Genomic DNA, 15,502 nt, shown 5'->3' on the forward strand with positions numbered 1-15,502 from the left:
ATTTCCCTTTATATAAAACCTATGAATGGAATGTTTAATATTTTCTATATCTATTTAATCAAGACCATCAATAATAACCATTTATCAAATTCAGTGATCAAATCTTAGTCCTTGTTGTACCTCTTAGTAGTATTCAATAAATTTGATGACTTTGTTCTTAATATTCTTTTTTTTCACTCGGCTTACTCTGTGCATCTCTCTGATGCATTTTTATCCTTCATCCTCCACTCCTTCTTCATCTTTTTTGTTAGAGTTTCTCTTCTTATCCCTAAATGTCTGAGTCACTCATGCTTAGTTTTATAACCACCTTCCTTCTCTATTTGGATCTTCCTTCCATGTGATTCTATTTGGCTTTATTACAGTCGATTCTCAGACATATAGCCTGATATGCTATAGGACCTTACAACTAAGAACTTGAAAACTAACTTTAATTGTCTGTCTTTTTTTTTTTTTTTTTTCCTAATCTGGTCCAGTCTCTATGTAGCCATTAGAGTCATCTTTTAAAACATTAGAGAAGATCATACCACTTCCATAGTCAAAATTTTCTGGTGATTTCTATCACATTTAGAAAAGAATCAGCTTCTTAATTCAGGTCTCAAGGCCTCACTGATTTAATACTAATCATGTATGCCTTCTGCTTCAGCTATGCTTACTCTGTTTGGATCACATGGAACTTCCTGCTATTCCTTAAAACACATCTAGTTCTTTCCTGCCTCAGAGATTTGCACTAGTGTTTCCTACACTAGAATGTTCTTCTTCCTCCCCACCTGACTTCCTGTTTTTCTTTGCCTCCTTCAGGGCTCCACTTAAATATCACCTCATCACAGAGACCTTCCCTGACTACCTTAAACAAAATAGAAAATGCACCACAATTCCACCACTCTGTTTCCTTACTTTGCTTTGTTCTTTTCTTGTATCACTTATTACGACTTTAAGTTAGCAGATGTATTTATTCATCCAGAAGTACCTCCTGATCATCAGGGAAAATGTCCATACCTTGAGAGAGAAAAATATTCTGGAAAATGTTTTTGGAATATTTATCATTAAAACTATCAGATCAGGGATGCCTGGGTGGCTCAGTCAGTTAAAAGTCTGCCTTTGGCTCAGGTCATGATCCCAGGGTCCTGGGATCGAGTTCCCATATCAGGCTCCTTGCTCAGCAGGGATCCTGCTTCTCCCTTCACCTGCCACTCCCCTGCTTGTGCTCACACTCTCTTTCTCTCTCTGACAAATAAATAAATAAAATCATTAAAAAAAACTAGCAGATCAAAAACATGAAGGATTAGCTGTGCCTTGACCAAGAAGTAGGATGATATCAGCTTTCAGAACACACCTACTTTAAGTAACTGTATGTTGATTAAATATATATATGAATAAATACATATAGAATTATCATGAAATGTTCAGTATTTTAAAGAAGTATATTTTCCTTGATTTTTATCATTTTACTATTGTGCATAAATGAACTAATTGTAACATTGTTGATTTCATTTCAATAGCTATTACACACCTCAAATTCCTAGCAAGAGGGTAGGTCTTAGAAGAAAAAATCAGGGGCACTGAGTGGCTCAGTCATTAAGTTTCTACCTTGGGTTCAGGTCATGATCTCAGGGTCCTGGGATCAAGCCCTACATCGGGCTCTCTGCTCAATAGAAGCCTGCTTTAACCTTCTTCCCCTCCCACTGCTTGTTCTCTCTCTTGCTGTTTCTCTTTCTGTCAAATAAATAAATAAAATCGAAATAAAAAAAAAAGAAAGAAAGAAAGAAAAAGGAAAAGAAAATACAGGCTCCTTTCCCCGGGGTGCTCTTCGGGGAATAGGAGAAAACTATTGAACACAACTGACAACTAATGATATGAACAGAGCTCTAAGAAAACATATATATTTATATACAAATTTTAAAAGACTGTGATTGTGGAGACCTTGATGATTAGGTATAATGAGAACTCTTAATTGCAGGCTTAAAAAGGACTTGCAGTTTCTAAAAAAATAGTTCTCAATTTAGAATGAGAATTTTGAATTTAAATAGAAACATTTACTTATACAAAATTTTATAAGTATATGTGAACTTATATTTTCAAAACATATTAATTATGGTACAATTTCCCAGTAGTAGCCCAGAAATAATTATGATCTTTCATGGAAGAACTGCTCATTTTTGTAGGCCACATTCAGAACAACTTGGAACAATTGCCCTACTGCTTAAAATCAGGAAGTCTCTTGAATTATCTGTTGCAGGTCGGCATCTTTGCTGATGTCTATAATGTACAGAGGAATGATCAAAGTACTTAACAACAGATAATTAACATTCTCTTGTTCTGTACAATTCATAGAAGAAAAGTTATTATTTATATTTTAAGTCTATTTTGCAAAATGTGTTTTATGTATACAAAGTGCCATTGTAAGAACAGTCATGACCATAATAAAAGATATCTTAAGGTTTTGCTATTATTCTCATACAACAGTTTCTTGGAAGAATCTGTTTTATTTTTCTAGTTCTTTCAAAAGCAAATAGTGCCTGAGCAGTATGCCTGTATTTCTTCTATTGTGATACTTGTGTCTGTAAGAGTTGAATAGAACCCCCCTTTCTGTAAAAATAATTAGATAATAAAAAGTTTCAGATGAGTTCATAATCCAAAGAATGGATGCTGACATTTTTATCCACCAAATTATCTTAGAACCAATTTGAATGGGTAACATTTAAAATAAATATGGATCATTAATGCAATTTCATCTTTTCACTTTGTCTTTGAGCAGATAAGTTATTAAAATAAGAACTATAAGTAAAAATAAAATCAAGCACAAGGAAAATAATGATAATTGCAGCTATTTAATAAAGCACTTTCTATGTGCCTGGCACTGAATTTGTGCTGTATATTCTCCCGACCCCCGTTTAAGTCTTGTAACAATCTAGAATGTATCTATCGTGTTTATCCCTTTTGGATGGGCTAGCAAACTGAGGCACAAAAAACTATATAGATGCCCATAATAATTTAAGTTACAAGGGCTCTGGTAACAAATGCAGGTGTGTGGACACAAGAGTATGTGCACCCTTGTTAAATTCTCCTCCGTCCATTTACCTTTTCCTTTTGCTAAGAAGGTAATTTTTTAAAAAAGAAAGAATGAGAGAATATAATTAAGACCATGCTTTCATGTTCAGATTGTCAACATGTCATTCTGTGCATTGCCCCATTTTTAGCCATACCATTTTGGACAGATTACTTACCCTTACTCCACCTCAGTTCTTCCCACAAAATGGAGAAGAAACATACTAGGAGAATTGGAGTATTCTTGTAGGAGAAGAAACATACTACGGGAATAAATAGTGCATGGCATAAAGAATTAGTAAGTTAAGGATAATATTTTTCACTTAAATGATTTTTTTAAAGATTTTATTTATTTATGAGAGAGAGTGAGAGTGAGCACAAGTGAGGGGGATTGGCAGAGGGAGAGGGAGAATCTGGCTCAATTCCAGAACCCTGAAATCATGACCTGAGGCAGAGGCAGCTGCTTAACTGACTGAGCCTCCCAGGCACCCCAGGAAATGTTTATTGAGCACCAACAAAGCATGTTGCTTATTACCGGACAGGATATAGCTCTCCTGTCTTTCTGCTTACTATAATCACAATTGTATATTTATTAATGATCTCTATTCTTTCTGCATGTTTTGATGCTTCTGTCTGTACTTATCATATATTCAATAAAAATCTCCTTACTATGTGCTAGCTGCTAGGTACTGAAAGTTTAGAGATCTGTGTGTCCAAACCTACTATTAAGACATACCTAGTCATGTCTGGCAAACTGATGGAGTAAGTCTAATTCACATCAATTTGTATGAGGTAAGGACATATCTAAAAGGAAAAATAATACTAAAACCTACTGAGTGTTTAATAATGCCTGTTTTAAATACTGCTCATGTAATCATGCTAGTCAATTTAATGGTACCATTATAATATTGATTTTAGGTATACGGAATGTGAGACCCATGGAGATTGAGTAATTTGCCAAAGATCATTCAACAATTATGATGAGGAGCCAGTGTTGAAATACAGTCAGTAAGTCTGAGAACCTACACTCTGAACCACAATCCTCTATCATTTTGGACCCAGAACAAGATGTCATAATCCAGTGTTGAAAAAAAGTTTTTTTGGATAGTATAGATAATTTGTTCTTTCACTATCAATGGCCCATAGACTTCTACTGAGTTCTAGTGAGAGGGGAGTATGAGTAAAAGCAAAGAGTTTTGTTTTGTTTTGTTTTTTTACTGAAAACTTTATAAGACTGGTATTCATTTGGGGAGCAATTCGATGTCTTTTTAATGAAATGTAGAAGCAAAATGAGAAGTGTATTCTACTTCCCAAACCACAGAATACCACTCAACCTCAACACCTAGAAAGAAAACAGCTCTTGGTGTAGTGTCTGGCCGGAGAGCGGTACATGGAATATAGAGCAACAATGTCCAACACAGAGAATGGCAGATGGTTTGGGCCAATTCATCAACACTGCCCAGGGTGAGGGGGACTACTGCCCAAACCAAGCAGCGCTGGTGTCAGATATGTCAGTAAGAATCCATAGTGATGTGTGGAAATTTAGCAGAGTCAAGAGATGGTGTGGTCCACAGGGAAAGAGGATCAAAGCCACACAAGCGAACAATAAATAAATTTGGCCTCATGGAAACTCAAGTTTGCCAGAAGTGTTAAGGAGCTCTTGCTAAGTGACTCCATATCCACTAGGAGTGGAGGGATTAATAAACCCTGGAGGGATTATTTCAGCAAGGCATAGAAGAGCCATTGCAATATGGATGATGAACATAATTTTTCCAACTTCATTTATGTCTTGGCTTTGGATATACTCAGATTTCCTAAGTGAGGCATGGTCCCCTTTCTTAAGAAATCCATGGTCTCTAAAGTGAGACAGACAGGCAAAATAACTACTTAAAACATGGCTCTGTGCTTGAGTTCTACACAAAGTTCACCTGGAACTCAATCAGTGACAAGGAGGTTACATTCCTCACTCTTCAACACTCTAACTTGTTCAGCTCTTTCCACCTCACCCCCAAATTTCCTTTTATTATTACTGTGATTGCCATTATATAAATTAAACTTAAATCTTTGTTCACGATAGCAAGTTCATTTTACGAATCACCATTTGCTTACTCTGTTGTTCTGTGCCATGCAGGAACATACAGTCAATGAAATCAATATAGTCAATTTAAAAAACATGTGATAGTTGTGATCTATAAAAGTCACTGCAAACAGTGACTCAATGAATGCTGAGTCATTTATGAAGATACGGGATTAGTTTCCTGTGAGGCTCTGGTCCCATTTTCATCAACCAAATAATACGTAACCTTATTTTGTATGTGTTTCTGCTTAAAGACCCTTATTTAATATGTGATTGACTCATTAACGTTGAGCCTAGAGCCAAGGGTGCTATTGACTCATGCCTGAACAAAGTGGATCCACATATTTGTCTATAAGGCACATCACAGACACCCTATGCTTTGAATAGTAGCTAGCTCCTCAGTACTACACAGGAAGGCAACTTTAAACAATAAAATTACCAAGAGAAAGCACAAACAAGCAAAATATATGGCAATAAATAAACAGCAAAAAAGACACTTGGTCACTCAGGAGAGCTGAAACAAGAGGGCAGAGCCTTGTTTGACCTCAGCCGGAAACGCCTCCCCCAAGGACAACTCAAAAGTTTCCTTACTCTGGGAATGCTTGCAAGTGACTTGAGAGTTACTCATGTGTTCAGGGCGGTGGGGGTGGGGGGGAGGGAGGGAAACGTGAGCTCCACATAAATTTTAGCGAGTAGATGAATTTGCAAATATAGAAATCACAAATAAGGAGGATTTACTACATTGGGCAAATAACATCACATAACTGATTTCCATAAAATCTTTTTCACTTAAAATGTGACTCTAGTTGGGATCTTAATAAATAAAATCACATATATTTTAATCCATTAAATGAGATTCTTTGTTTGTAGCTGATAATACATTAGAAAACATATAAAACTCTTAAAAATCTCTTGTTTAGGGGCGCCTGGGTGGCTCAGTGGGTTAAAGCCTCTGCTTTCAGCTCAGGTCATGATCCCAGAGTTCTGGGATCGAGCCCCATATTGGGCTCTCTGCTCAGCAGGGAGCCTGCTTCCTCCTCTCTCTCTCTCTCTCTCTCTCTGTCTGCCTGCCTCTCTGCCTAATTGTGATCTCTGTCAAATAAATAAATAAAATCTTTAAAAAAAACCCTCTTGTTTAGCATGATGTAGTAATCACTCATATCTCCCCTAATATGTTACAATTAAGTATATATGCATTATATATGTATAAATTATATATATAAAAATACATATAAAATTTTCTATATAAAATTATATATGCATATATAAAAATATATACATATCAGTGGCCAACCTATGAGTTGGTACCTTTATCAAAAGGAAAACATACTCAGTCCTTTCTGAGGAAACTGTCCCCCCCAATATTTTTTTTCTGAACAAATTACAATGACCTATCAGTTTCAATTAGTAAATCTGAAGCTACTGTTCTGGCCACAATTGATTATAGGAAGAATATGTTTGTGAGTCAAAGCCAACCTGTTTAGACAGATCATAGTAAAAGCCAATAGCTAATGAGATGGCTTGGTATAAAACCATCTTTGATGAGGATGGTCCTACTGCATGGTGATAAACTTACCTAGCCATATCATATGTCTTGACAATATTAATAATAGGTATTAATAATAAGAATCCTGGTTTCATCCTATGTGGTTTAATTATTTTTCTATTCCTCTCTCAGCTACCTCATTCTAGTTTTGAAACTCCGGAACTGGTGCTATTATAAAATTGCTAGCACAATTTCCCATTCCATGACATTTTACCACATAGCTTTATACTAAACTCCCATCATCAAAGAGAAACTGTGTCTGTCTGTTTCTGGCAACAGGAACATAGTTGATTATTTCCAAGGCATTTGACTGGCTAAGGTCACACAGGTAGAGGTGACAGTGGTCACAAACCTAATATCTTAACTTACAGGACTTCTGTTCATGCATATCATACAACAGCTACTTACGCTATCAAGATGACCGTTTTGGGACATGCTCCACCTGGCTTTAGTGACAGATTACAATTCCTTGCATGTTAAAAATCCACCCTAGAAAAGGAACTCAATTTCACTCTTAGATATGGACACCGAATATAAATTATTTTATCTTCATCTATAATTTTATTGAATTTATCTTGTTCATCTAATCCTTTTTAGTAGACGACTGTTAAATCAAAAGAGGTTTAGCATACTGGAATTTTCTTGTGGGAGAAAAGACCCTCCGTCTATAAATGAAGGATAAAATAGTCACAGATAAAAGGAAAAATCATCTTTAACCTCAGGCTTACTAAGTAAAGCCTTACAAGGACAAAACACTTGACTTGATATTAATCAAGAACCAGCCTCCCTAGGCAGGAGAGACCTGAACAGGTTGGACTCATGACATGATGCTTGTGAAGTGTCTCGAAATGCTGTCACCCCTGCTGAGACTCCTGATGCTGCTACTTCTAATGCCAGACCTGCTGTCTCTCCATGTTACCCTCTTGTTCACACCACTTCATGCTCATGTCCAATGAGCCAAGGAACACACTCATAATCTACCTGTTCCAGGGGAATAAAAGCATTTTTAGCAACCAAATTAGGGAATGCTGGGGCTAAAGATCAGTAACCATGATTGATTACACTCTAGCTCTTGCATCTGGAAAGGGGAATCCAGTAAAGATAGAAAGCCATGAATTTGGAGCTAACAGAAAGTCATTCTCTAAACCGTTAGTATAAAATAACAATTGGAGCCTGGCGTCATATTTTAATGGTGGTCATCATTGTATAGATATTCATGAATGAGATTTGAATGAGAAATAGAAAAGTACATCTTGTTTCAGATGGGTAAATGTTTTAAATTGGTTTTTGCAACTTATTGATCTATACACATAGAGATATGCCTATGATATTAAACATTTCTGAAATTTCCTTAACTTCACTAATATTTGCTATTTATGCTGTTATTGAAAAATCAATACTGCAATTATTTTGTATGTATATTTATTATTTAAATGACTTATTCAGCCATCCTAGTTGAAACCAATTAGAATTCTATATTTAGCACATATTGTGGAATGAACACTGTATAAGACATTAATAATACAATGATGAACAAGATAGACACTACCCTGCTTTTGAAGAAGCTACCATTTAGAGGAAGGAGAATAGGATTCATAGAAGAATGTATAGGGAAGATATAGTATTAAGCATAGTAATAGGTGTAAGTGCAAGGTATATGGAATTACCTAAGAGGCATACATTTAGTTTTTTTGAGAAATGGAAGCTTTCCTAGAAAAGGAAAAATCATCACTAAACCCAGGCCCATGAAATGATGTGCCTGAGTGAAGAAATGGATTGAGGAAGTACCAGGAACTGGGTTACCAGTGTGCACAAGTACCACCAGCTGGGAGTAGGGTGCATTCAGAGGAACCGCACGTTCTTGTGACTGGTTGTCACACAGAATGATAACGTGAGAGGGATAGAGATAAAAGGAAAAGTGGGGAGAGAGGTTGCTGGTGTAGGAGGCTGGAGAGGGTCTGAGTGAATTCATCAGCATTATGGTGTTTGCTCTTCGCCCTGTGAGCCATGGAAAACCAAGAAGAGGTTTTGAGGAGGGGAGGAAGATACCCAGATTTGATCTTTCAGGTAACCACTCTGGTTTCAAATGTGAAACGGACTGGAGAGCAGCAATGCTGGAAGTAATTAGGTTAGAAGAAAATTGGAGGATGTATTGGGGAAGCCCAAGCCAAACTAGTGGCCATGGAGATGAAGGAAAGGAGATGTTATTTAAGAAATACTGAGGATACAGGGGCATTTGGGTGGCTCCATTGGTTAAGCAACTGACTCTTCGTTTTGGTTCAGGTCATGGTCTCAGGGTGTGAGATTGAGCCCCGTGTATTGCTCTGCACAGGGCATGGAGTCTGCTTAAAATCCTCTCTCTCTAAAAAAAAAAAAAAAAGAAGAAGAAGAAGAAGAAGGAAAGGAAAAGAAAGAAAAAGAAAGAAAAGAAAAGGAAAGGAAAAATACTTCGGACACAGAATGAACAAAATTTGGTGATTGATTAGATTTGTTTGGTCTGGACGGTATTGGATGACTTAACCTTTTGAACTTCAGTTTCCTTATTTGTAGAATCCATATAATAACAGTACTATGCCATGGGATTACTATGAAGGTAAAGTAGGAAAAATCAGACATTTCACATTTTATAACCAGAATGAGTTATACCAGGGTAACATCTGGTTGCCCAGTTTTGGCAAAGAGCTGGCACTTTCCTGTAAAGGAGAAATTGCCAAGAGAGGAATGCATGGAAGATGTCTAGTTTTGTTTCACATTTCATCTCTGTTGTAGCCATTTCTGTCCAATATCCAACATATTGATGTCTTAACTGATCTTGCCAGGTCTTCTTTTGTACTTTCAAAATACTACCCAGATTATAGACGGAGTATTTTTAAACTAAGTATCAGACCATATTACTGCTGGCTTTTAAAATTGTTAAAAGGCTGGGGCACCTGGGTGGCTCATTTGGTTAAGCATCTGCCTTGGGTACTTCAGTCATGATCCCAGAGTCCTGGGATCTAGCCTGGCATCTGGCTGCCAGTTGAGTGGGGAGCCTGCTTGTCCCTCTGCCCCTCCCCACCACTCATGTTCTCTCTCTATCAAATAAATAAATAAAATCTTAAAAGAAAATTTTTAAAAAGTGTTAAATAGCCATCCTTAGGATCTTCTATATTTGTTTAGGGTAAAATAATTCCCTAGGCTAAGGCATTGGTATAAGGCCTTTCCAAACTCTGCAGCTTCATCTCAGAATTCTCTTCTCTCTGCTCTATCTCCCACCATTCCAGCTTTCTTTCCATCTTTCAAAGATGACATGGTTCCTACTGCTCATGGTTCCTAGGCCTATCAGAATTTTTGTGCTCTTGTATTTTTTAACTTTTTCTTTAATCCTTCAGATTGTACAACATTGACATTTAAAAGAAAAACAATGAATGCTTATTATGTGCAAAACATTTTTTCTAAATTCTTTATATGCGATACTTTATTTAATATTTATAAAACTCTATGTGATAATTATTATCTCTATTTTAAATATGTAGAAACTGAGGCAGTAAATTTAAGTAACTTATCCAATGTTATGCACATGCTAAGAGATGGAGATTTTGAAGAAAAATAGGACATTTGCATAGTCTCAAAATATCTTCTTCCAAGGTATTTATTTCTTTTAAGATTTTATTTATTATTTTAGAGAAAGAGAGAGCACAAACAGGGGGAGGGGCAAAAGGAGAGGGAGAAGAAGATTCCCCTCTTAGCAGGGAGCCCGATGTTGGGTTCGATCCCAGGACTCCATGATCGTGACCTGAGTTGAAGGCAGAGGCTTAACTGACTGAGCCACCCAGGTGTCCCACTCCCAAGATATTTATTAATAAAAAAGGGAATATAGAAGCTTTCAGTGGAGAAACACAGAAAACAATACCTTGATATACCGAATACTGAATGCTAGTTTAACTAAAAGATACTAAATGTTCAAGCCTAACATCATGAGTAGTAAGACATCTGATATGATATAGTGAAAAGGATGAAACATCACATCTTTTGTATTCTTATTCAAATGTGTATAGCCAGTCTAATCATGAAAAGGACATCAGACAAACACAAATTGTGGAATAAATTCTACAATATAGAATTTGATATCTACCAGCACTCTTCAAAAGCATCAAGATCGTTTGTGAAAGGCAAGGAAAGCTGAGGGATCATCACAGATTGGGGTAAACCAAAGAGACATGAAAACTAAATGCAACATGGGATCCTGAAATAACAAAGAAAGGAATTATTGGAAAGACCAGGGAATTTTGAGTAAGATCTGTAGTTTAGTCATGAGCAGTACTGTATATTACTTTCCTAGTTTTGATCCTTATACTACAGTTATGTCAATGCTAGCATTAGGGCAAACTGAGGGAAGCATTTGTAGGAACTCTATTTTCATAAACTTTCCATATTTTAAAATTACTGGAATATTAACAGGTGAGAGAGAGAGAGGAAAAGAAGTCAGAGCAGAAGTCCAATTGGAGATTAAGTGAAACCTTTCACATTGTACTCAAAGATGTAACAGAAGCATAAGTGTTCACATTGACAAACATTCCCTTAAGACATTTTAAAAATCCTTGTTAGTATTGACATAATCATGTCAATTAACCAATATGGTAGCCTTCTTTTATCTGGCAATGCCAGAGGGAAAGGTATTCTACCTAAGTGCATTCTTCTGATAATGACAAACACCTAACAATTTCTTACTTCCTTTTTAAAAAGCTATAGTGCTCAAGGGAGAGAGGCTCTGAAATTAGAAAAGTTGGGTGTTTCATACTAGTTGACCCTCCTTTGTAGTTTTGAGACTTTAGCCAAATTTTTTAACCTCTTTGAAACTCAGTAAATTGAGAATCATAATTCTGTGCTAATAGATTCTAATTAAATGCAACTTCCCTTATACATTTATATTAAGTTAATGCGAGGCTAACAACTGTTTGAACATATTTTTATACGAAAGTTTACCCTCAAAATGTATTGACATGTGAACACCTTTTTTGTCCTTGTACTAAGCACTCTGTTACATTCTTTGTGTCTTGTTCCTAATTTTAATTTTTTTTGTCTCTGTTCTTTTGCTATCAGCTTTCTTTTGTCAGAATTGCCAATGTGCTTTTCATCAAAGAAAACATATTATTCAGTTTTGTATCAGTGACAGCACATGGTGAGCTCAAGATTTTGGCAAGTGACTGAGTGAATGAAGAAGCATATAAATGAATGAATTAATTAATACTCCTAATATTTCATGGATTGTGAAACTATTATGAAGAAAATTCAAGGTTCAATGAGGCATTGAAAAATTTTCAGTTATGCTTTTTAGAGGGCTTTTGTGTTTTTTGTGGATCTTTTATTTTATATCAGAATTTACCTTTGCTCAGTATGAAATCCCTATGATAAATAGCAAATATATTAATATTTAAAACTGAGGTTCAACATTAAAGATATGAAAATTCTGTCATTTAATTATAAGCATATATTCGCACATTCTTGGTATTTAAAATATACATGCAGAGATAAATTCTTGAGCTAAAATCAATCACATTAAGTTTTACGGATATGTTTTTTGTGCTACAAAATAAATGATGTACAAGTATCTCTTTCTTTCTCAGAGATACAAAGTTAGAAACTAGAAGACCAGATTTAGAACTATAATGCAAGTCTTCTCATTGATTTTTTTCCATTACATTTAGTAATTTCCAAAATATTAAAAGTCAGTAATATGAGAAATTTTTCAGTATGATTCTTGGCTAACACCTGTCTTGATGTGAGCTATCAGCTCCCTGCCCCCATGTTGTGATAGAATTCTTAGTGGAGTAGTCAGACACCTATCATCTGGAAATATGTAGGTTATTTGCTTTCAGTGGGTGGGAAAGGAGCCGGTGTGACCAAGAGTAGGGCCAAGGCAGCCCCTCTCCCACTACCCACCATTTAAGAATCTCTCAGCATTTGTTGGGGTACCTGGGTGGCTTCATCGGTTAAACATCTGAGTCTTGATTTTGGCTCAGGTCATGATCTCAGGGTCCTGAGATCAAGCCCTGTGTTAGGCTCCCTGGTGGGTATAGAGCCTGCTTCAGATTATCTCTCCCTCTCCCTTGCTGACTCACAAGCTCTTGCTCTCTCTCCATCTCCTAAAAAAAAAAAAAAAAAAAAAAAAAAAAAATCCAACATTTGTTACAGCTTTAAACTCAGTGCAAGATTCAAAGGACCTGAAAATGGATTGTTTATGTAGACCATGCCTCAGTGCAGCTTTTATCAACTCTCTCCTGGGCTGAAGGCTCACTTAGTTTACAGTGACTTTATTTTTAGAAAGAAACACTGAAATCTGATATTCTGAAATTAATATTTTATGGAATTCACTCAATTCCCCCCTCTTTTTTGTTCTCACTTCTCCATTTTTGAATCTTTGCTTCCCCTATATTACATTATATAGTAATAATTTGTGTTTTGATGAAAAACCACTGCCATAGTCTATTAAGAAGGTCATTCTGTTATTTCTGCAAGCTCACGTTCAGATTGGCAGATGAGGAGGAAAATACTGCTTAGGGTGGGGTTGTGTGATTTATTGATCCCTTGAAATTCCCAAGCAAGATTGTAAGACAAAAATAAAGAGTATGAGACATGTTGCATTTATCATGCCACATCCCCAATATTAGTTCTTAATACCGTAAAGCATTTTTTATAATCAACTCCATCTAAGCTGATGCCATGAGAATTGTATCTTATACAGGTTACCAAGCAATGCATCTTTTTCCATGAGCCATTGCAGTAAAGTGTAACCATATGAGTCCTTAAGATTATTATTATTGTTTTTTATGATATGCTCTGTGGCCATTGTGATGGTTGTAAATAAGCCCATTGTCGTCTTTAAGGCTAATGAGGTCATGCATAGGACTTAACTGGATGATTCCTTCCTTAAGCTCTTCTAAATACTGACAAAATCATCTTTCTAAAATGCAAATCTAATTCTATTATTCCTTTTTTATATCGGTCAATGGTTTCCCATCACATTTAAGATTCAGCTGCCTTGACATGTCAGAGATATTTAGATTACCATTCTGGTTTTTCAGACTCAATTCCCAAAAGTCTACTTGGATTTTATTCCCAAGCACACTAGTCCATAATAATTAATAATAATAGTAGTAGTAATAGTAATTTGCACTGCCTAAAATTACTTGGCTGTTTAATTCTTTTGTTGATCCAGTTATGCAAAACAGTCTCCTAGGCATCTTCCTGATGAAGTTCAGCAGAGCCTTCAAAATCATCTCCTTATAATTGCTTCTTTGAAGTTTTTTTTTTTTTTCCTACTTTGAAGCTTTTGTTGGGTTGTTTCTGCAGACAAAGCTTATAACAATCAGCTCTGTTTTACTTGGGTTTAAAACTATTTTTATCATTATACTGATTGTACTACATTAAAAATTTAAGTATTTTTTTCAATTCTGCCATATAAATATGTTAATTTTAAGTATTTTCTCATATTAAACAGAAGAAATCTATTCTTTGATAATAGTTGTATCTTATTAACTTTCTATTTTGAATGCCTATTGCAGAGCCTGACACACGGTGAGCTCCTAATATTTTCCCCTTTATCCAACTCTTGAAAATATATATTTTCCATCGAGTTGCGAAACATTTCCATATTTGCCATGTTGATTTGGGTCCAGATTGCCAGGAATGCCCCGCAATCCCTGCGCTGATGGACGAAAGAGAGGCGGAGGCAAGGGGATCAAAGCTCAGAGATGAAGACCCTTTGCTCTTCTTTACTCCTGCTTTAATTGGTCATTCAGGATAAGCACAAATCCTTATCACTGTTTGTCAGGCACATGATGTGTTACAAGGGGTCTTGCTAGAAATTAGGGCATCTGTTGATGAGAAGCTAAAATGTGCTAATCTCCATGTTCTACTAAACATAGCCTAAGGGACAATGCATATCTCTCTTAGATCACAGGGTGACTGTTTGGGCTAAGAAAGTTTCTTTGGGAAGGAGTGGTCAGGCAGGCTCCAGCACTCCGAAGGCCTACCCCCTTCTCCAAAACCTTCCTCGTCCCCAGCAGCCTCCGAGTTACATTTTAGCAAGCCAGATACTATGGCTGAGTTCATGCTCTCCATTAACCCCAACACGAGATTATCCAGACTTGGGGGAAAATATCTTAATGACTCTGTAAGCCACTATCTCATTAATATGGTATGTGTTTATTTAACTAATATAGATGTTTACCTACTACAGTGATTTTTTTTTTCTTAAGAAAATTAACAATTAAAACTTGATCTCGAAAACTCAATCTCCCCAGCTGAAGCATTGTACATTTGGTTAACAGAGTAAGGCTCCTATTTATTACACATTAGCCTATCATAAAAATACACAAATCATTTTTTCATTATTTCTTTATGGATTTTTAAAATTGTGTTTTAATTCCAGTGTTCTACTAACTTCAGGTGTGCAATATAGGGATTGAACACTCCCATATATTACTCAGTGTGAGTGTACTGTTTGTGCCCTTCACCTATTAGCCCATTCACCCACCCACTTCCTCTTTGGTAACCATCTGTTTATCCTCTATACCAAACTCCTGATTCTTTTAATGATTTTATCATTGTTTCCATTCCACTGAGCACGTTGAGAAAATAGAAAAAGAGATTTTTGAGACAAAGTACTTCCGAACAATGGAATGACTGAAAATGTCTTCAAACTGTGTAATTCCATTGATTCAAGCTGCTACCTCACTACTTTTGTATATCATTGTATAGGTCTATGTGTGTTTTCTAGAAGATATAGTGTATGATATTGATATATACCTGAAAGATTCTTTACCAATTCTTTTATTATGAAATACTAGAAA

The 15,502-nt window shown here is 36.0% G+C and overlaps 1 pseudogene; it reads right to left on the minus strand.

The window, feature by feature from the left end:
- The window catches only part of LOC132010987 (regucalcin-like), a 32,802-nt pseudogene extending 18,040 nt beyond the window's left edge, over positions 1-14,762 (minus strand).
- Positions 14,763-15,502: the final 740 nt, after the last annotated feature.

The sequence above is a fragment of the Mustela nigripes genome, chromosome 1 (assembly GCF_022355385.1).
Source record: "Mustela nigripes isolate SB6536 chromosome 1, MUSNIG.SB6536, whole genome shotgun sequence".
NCBI lineage: Eukaryota > Metazoa > Chordata > Mammalia > Carnivora > Mustelidae > Mustela > Mustela nigripes.